Raw genomic sequence first — 6,317 nt, forward strand, 5'->3', positions numbered from 1 at the left:
TTATTGTTTTGTTCTGGTAAAGTAACTGTGTTTATTTTTTATAAGATTTTTATTATTTATTTTTCTAGACTTTTTATATTTATTTAATTTGGTCCGTGGGGCTGACACAGTGTTAATGGGGATTTGGGTAGGTAATAAAGGAGAAGCAGCAGAGATGTGTGTAAGACAACATTTAATACATATGTTGCCCTCGCTAAAGGAGGCAGGGGARGAACTAAACATCTCACACACAGAGCAAGTGAGGAAAGATGAGGTCGGAGAAGAAGTAGCCATTATGCTAAGCAAACATTAGCGAGAGCTACAAGATCCCGAAATACACAAATAAAACCAAGAAGTGTTRAAAAATRTATCAAGGGTGATGTAGGACTAGAAGGAGAACCGTGCAAAGGTAGACAATAAAGTGAGCTGAAAAAATTCCCCAAACAAACAAAYTGCCGAGCACCAGTAGCAAAASAGAAAATGATACAATACRTTACCCCACGTCTAACCCCACMCTGTTTCCTGAAAAYAGGAGCAGGTGTATGAAGGAAGATGGTTTGGTAGGAGCTCTAAAGTTTGTGGTGCTTGTCAGCCGAGCAGCCTTTCACTGTCAGGATCTGTCAGTGTCAGTTCTACTAAGTTATAGCAAAAGTACATTTTTTTTTTCTGATGAAGGTGTAAATTAGTTGGATAATTACATTCAATATCCTCAGCAGGTGATACAAGTCATTTCAATTTTACAGCCAGGATGTCATGCCATCCTGTGTATAATGTCAAAGCGATCGATGCGGAGTGATGTGTGAATGGAACACATTAACACTCTGTGATCACAGTGGGAGTTTGAAATATGTGCAACAAAGGGTTGAGATGTTTTTTTGGTGTGTGCATAGATGTTAAAAAGAACAGAAACGTAAACAAAAAATCGACTAACCAAAGAATTTATAGCTACAATAATTTCTAATTAACAATTTTATGTCTTGCCTATTTGATATAATTTGGAAGTTACTGTAACTAAATAATATGGATAAAGTCTACAGTTCTTCCTGCTTAGATTATATACAAATTCCAACTCCACCAAGTCCAAACCAAATGTATAATAATTGTTTCTGGGATGTATGGAAGAGGTTGACATGCAGTCAGTGGCAGATGTTTCTTGGTGTGAGGAGTTTCAAAATAAATGCTGTCAATGAAAGTCAAACGTCTTCTTTAAAAACATCTACTCAAACTCAAAATATCTCTTTCTGTGTATGTTTATCTGCTTGTTTGTCAGGATATTGATTTATATGTGTCTATCTGTACATGTTCGAAGTGTTTTCCCCCATTTTTTCTCCAGAATGTGGTAATGGAAAAGTCATGTTCTAGGAAATCTCCTGTGAGCAAGCCAAAGAACCATGTCATCTCTCATSTCTGAATATTTATTTATTCATTCATGTTTTTTCTGCCTCTGATCTGCTCTGTTTTCTGCTTGACCTGAGCTGTCACTCYTCTCTTTACCGTGTCATACACCATTGAAGTATTGTTCACACACACTTCATGGATCATTAAGCTGCACAAAGGGTCATGTGATACTGACGCATGTATACATTCACAATATCAGTCACACACACAACAATTCTAGCAGACTCACAGCCAGGAGGGATGTTTTAGAGAGAATGGAGACATTAACACAGACAGGCGCAATGAAAATGTTGGGGTCACAAGTGCTAGAATATGACATTAAAGTGTTCAAATCACCAAGTGAAATGCTGTCAAAATGGCAACCATTCTGTTTGACTATTGAAATGTTGCTTTAGTTGCTACAAACAGAAAATGCAATTTGTATTTGATTTTTTACAGTTTTCAACTGTTTTTGATAACTTGCAAAAATGTACAAGTCACTCTGTTTCATTTTGTTTATTTCCCCACTTGTACTGATTGTTCAATCATGTTKTAGACCGGGGTCTTAAATGTTTTCTTTCAGTCTGGGACCCCCTACATGTATACACTTGTGTTTGGTATTTTTTTTGTTTGTTTGTTATTATTGTTGTAGCAATGCTTCTTGGCAAAAAAAAAATCTTATGATTGGCACCTGAAAGCACCAGTGGCTACCAGAAGCTCAAAGCAAGAGTCAATAACAACAGCAAAATAAGCTGTTTGGCAATAGCAAAGGAAATTTGGCTTATCGTTTGCAGTGTTGCAGAAATATTGCCAACATTACCACAATATAGGCTCTCAGCCAATTACTGCTTTACCTGACAAAGTGAAAATGCAAAGACTGCATGGCCTACCCAGTTTGGATAGGAGCACGTCTTTCTCTTTGTATGCGGAATGCATGGAGGATCAGACTGAGTCAAGCAGAATTCAACTGGTGTGCTCACTGAATGTGTGCATTCCTGACTGAGAAAACATATTTTATGCCTACAATTATCAATTTGCTACATGCTGGGTTCATGGTAATATGTGTTTAAAGACATAACTTTGAAACAATAAAATAAAGAAATCTAACAAAAACTTTCATGACCCACCTGCATCACGTCCACGACCCTGCTAGGGGTCAGGACCCCATTACTGAAGACCTTCATTACCTCCACCAAGTGGGGGAGGTAATGTTTTTGGTCGCGTATGTCTGCCTGTCTGTTGTTTTCTTGTTCGTTCTGTGGACAAAATTACTCAAAAACCTGTGGACGGATTGTCATGGCATTTTTAACACATGTGGGTACTGGCCCAAGGAACACACCTTTAAAGAATAACTTAGCCCAAAATTAACTTTTTTAGCTGATAAACTGTCTAGAATGTGTCTAAAATGTTATATAGTACTGTATCTGTGCTAATTCTGATTTTTTTGTGCATATTTGTTCAAATCTGTAATGTTTGGTCTAAAATGTGTTTTTGCTGCTCATATGGGTTGAGCAGTGGTACTGCAGGCTAATTTGCATATTGGTTAACGGCTCTCCGTGGTAACATGTCTTCTCCACTGTTTCGTCACAGCAGCTGTGTTCTGGTATAAAAGYCTCTCTCTAAGACACGCCCCTGCAGCAGTCAGAGGGTGGAACACTTATGGTGCGTTCACACCAAACGCGATTTCAGCATCAGGAGCATCAGGTTTACATGCAAAGTCTATGGTGGACGCGCTTCAATCAGCGTCGGGAAGTGCTGCGGCGCCTCAAGCACAATTAGAGCAGCGTGATTTGAACGATCTAAGTGTTCGACGTGCTTGAGGCGCAAATCGCTGAAGTTAGAAAATCTGAACTTTTGCACCTTGACGCCCCGCGTCAACCAATCAGAGAGACTCTACTGTGTGACGTAGCGACATATTTCCCGACGGGAMACTTTACTGAATGATGTCCACTAACCTGAAACAGATGGAGAGGAGCTCTTTAGCTGAAATCGAGTGCCTGCAGTCGGTGTCCTGACAGGAGATATCCGCACCAATGCGAGGCAGCGGCTCATCAGACTGGATTCGGGACAAAAATAGTCCTGAAAGCGAGCTGTGAGCCCCTCCCGCAGCTCCTGGGTGATGAAACTCAGAATGTCTCTGAATTATCTGGTGAATTAATTATGAATTAATTATCTGATGAACGTGACATTCTCTTGCTCTCTGTAAATAAAGCAAAGCACTTCCTYRTCTGACATTAAACAGAGCCCGACAGAGGAGGGAGGGGCAGGGAGGCTCTTGCCGTGCAGCGCTTCAAGAGCTGACCTGCGTCTGACCTCAAAGTGCACAAGCGTCCAACTTGAAGTGTTGGATGCGATTTTGAAGCTGAAATCGCGTTCGGTGTGAACGCAGCATTAGCAAGCTTAGCATGATCGTCTGTTGACCTTCAGCCTCCCTCAGCCTCAGGTGGGGAAAGGAGCTGACTGCTGTTCTCTCTCTCTCTCTCTCTCTCTCTCTCTCTCTCTCTCTCTCTCACACACACACACACACACACACACACACACACACACACACACACACACACACACACACACACACACACACACCAGCAGTACGTCCTGCACAGCGGGAGTGGAGGAGGGGGAAAAAAGACAGAAAGGCAGCGGGGCAGCAGCAGCCCGAACCGGACCGAACTTCAGTCAAACAAGACCCAACACTTTTATTCCTGATTTAAACTAGCGATCTTGTGAGCAGCTGCAGCTGTATGCTTTTATTTTTTCATGTCAGGCTGTCGGAGTGCTCCACCTCCTCTGTCCGGGGCTGGTGTGGTGTGAGGTGGACAGAGCTCAGCCGAGGCTGCTGGAGCTTCATGACCTGATCCACGGAGCCAACACGAGTCAGTCCCAGACTGAGCTGACTTGATCAAGTCTCTCTCTGTCTCTGGTGAAGAGGGGGGTGAAAAATCCTCCACCTCAGACTTTTTAGACATATTCATGTAACTATCTGCGATACTGTGGTCACTTTCCATGTCGCATCAAGTATGCTAATGCTAGATTTCTGTCACGTTCTCTCATCCTGGCCACACCTCCGCTCTCTAACCCCCCACCTTCCCTACCCACACCCCCTCCCCTACCCACTTTGATGCATTTTTCAAATTTTGCCTTGGGGCGGAGTTATCTTTTCACAGGGGGGTAAGATACACTTTAAATTATGGTGATGTTTCAGATCACGATGCGGATACAGGAATTTTTTTCTTTTAATCCGAGCGAATCAGTAGGGCTACGCAGTGTCATTACATCACACACATGCCTGTAGGAAACAGAAAGTACAAGTCGCAAACTCGGGACTACACTTCCCAGTTTCTATCACGAAAGATGTGATTATTTTGTTGTCAACTACTTCTAGCAATGTTACATGCTGTCTGGAGACGAACAAAAAGAAATGTGATTCTCTTCACGTTATGGGAATAACTGAGGAGATGCTGACAGCGGTGGAGGGTCCAGCTGTAGCTGAGCCGAAGTTGGTACCGAACAGCGGGATCAGCTGATCAACCAGGTACCCCTCCACATAAGAACTTTATTGTGTGATTTGTCAGAAGTTCATAGGAGTGTTTGTGCTAAAAGCGCTCAGATGCTGAGCCGATTGTATCAGGAAGCAACAGTTTAGAAAGAGAGTCAAACCATTACAAACTCATAAAATGGGATAAAACACATTTTACATGATGGAATCTGACTGATGAAAACTTAGGAGCTTAATCCGGGACCAGTTTGTGGATGAATAACATTGGGTGACGAGTCTCTGACTTTTTTCTTTTTTTTTTCTTTTTTTTTTGCATTGAACTCTACCGGATTGAAATCCCGTGCATACTGCCTGCTTAAATGTTTACTACGTCAGAACTTAATTAAATGTGTTTTCATATCTCCTTTGGCGGAGGTTTGCACTCTCAGAGTGCTTCTAGCTTTAGACTGCTTTAGATTAGCAGGTCTTCAAAGTGTAACAGCCTTTGCATTGAGTAGGATTAATTAGAAAATAGACATTTAACCATTAAAATTCAATTTAGAAAAAAAATATCCATATTTGTATTTTTAAACATTAGTACATGTGGATTAAACCACATTCAGTAATTAAATGTAATTACATGGTATCTATTTCTGTGCTGTAGGTGCAAAGAGCACATTGAAATAAGTATTTCATCAACCTTATTACATACAATTTGTGTTTAGCAATCATACTGTTGTGTTAAGTATCTTTCTTTTATGTGTCTTTCCTATGTGAAGCTGTGACCCCTTTTATTTGGTGGCAGGTATTTCAAGGGTCACATAATTACCATTTAGCCTCTCTGAATGGAAAGACTGCAAAACAAAATGCCTCACAAAGTGCTTTCTGCTATAGTGAGCAATTTATGTGAAATAGAACAATTTGCATACTCCTAACCTTTGATTCGCCAACTCCCATGACAGACTGGAAAAAGAAAATAGCTTACAAGATGTTGAGCTCRTAAAAAAATCCCTCTCAACTATTTTGTGCGTCCGTGCTTATTCAGTGTCCTCTGCTTTTCACCTTTGTCATTAAGTTTCTGCTCTTCCCAGAAATACATTTGAACAACTCACCTATCAAGTAGCTTTTGTGGCTGTCTGTATTTGCTGCAAGGTTGCTCACTTCACTCAAAATGTACAAACACTACTAGGTTTTCCAGTTTTAACTAGAAATGACTGTTCTTTCTGTGCTTCCAGTATTCTAAACTCATCAAAGTATGAGAAAGTGAGAAAATGCAGAAGAAGAAAATATAACCATATATTTTACACCAAACTTTATGTTATGCATGGGAAATGTCATGGTTTGCTTATAAAGGGTTGTTTTCTGTTTTGGAGTTCATTTTTGTGTAGTTTGGTTTACATATTCTCCCTTTGTCACAGTTTATTTGGTCTCAGGTTTGTTTTCCAGCTCCTACATTGCCTACTTTCACCTGCACCTTGTTTATGAT

Source organism: Austrofundulus limnaeus, unplaced genomic scaffold (assembly GCF_001266775.1).
Source record: "Austrofundulus limnaeus strain Quisiro unplaced genomic scaffold, Austrofundulus_limnaeus-1.0 Scaffold231, whole genome shotgun sequence".
Lineage (NCBI taxonomy): Eukaryota > Metazoa > Chordata > Actinopteri > Cyprinodontiformes > Rivulidae > Austrofundulus > Austrofundulus limnaeus.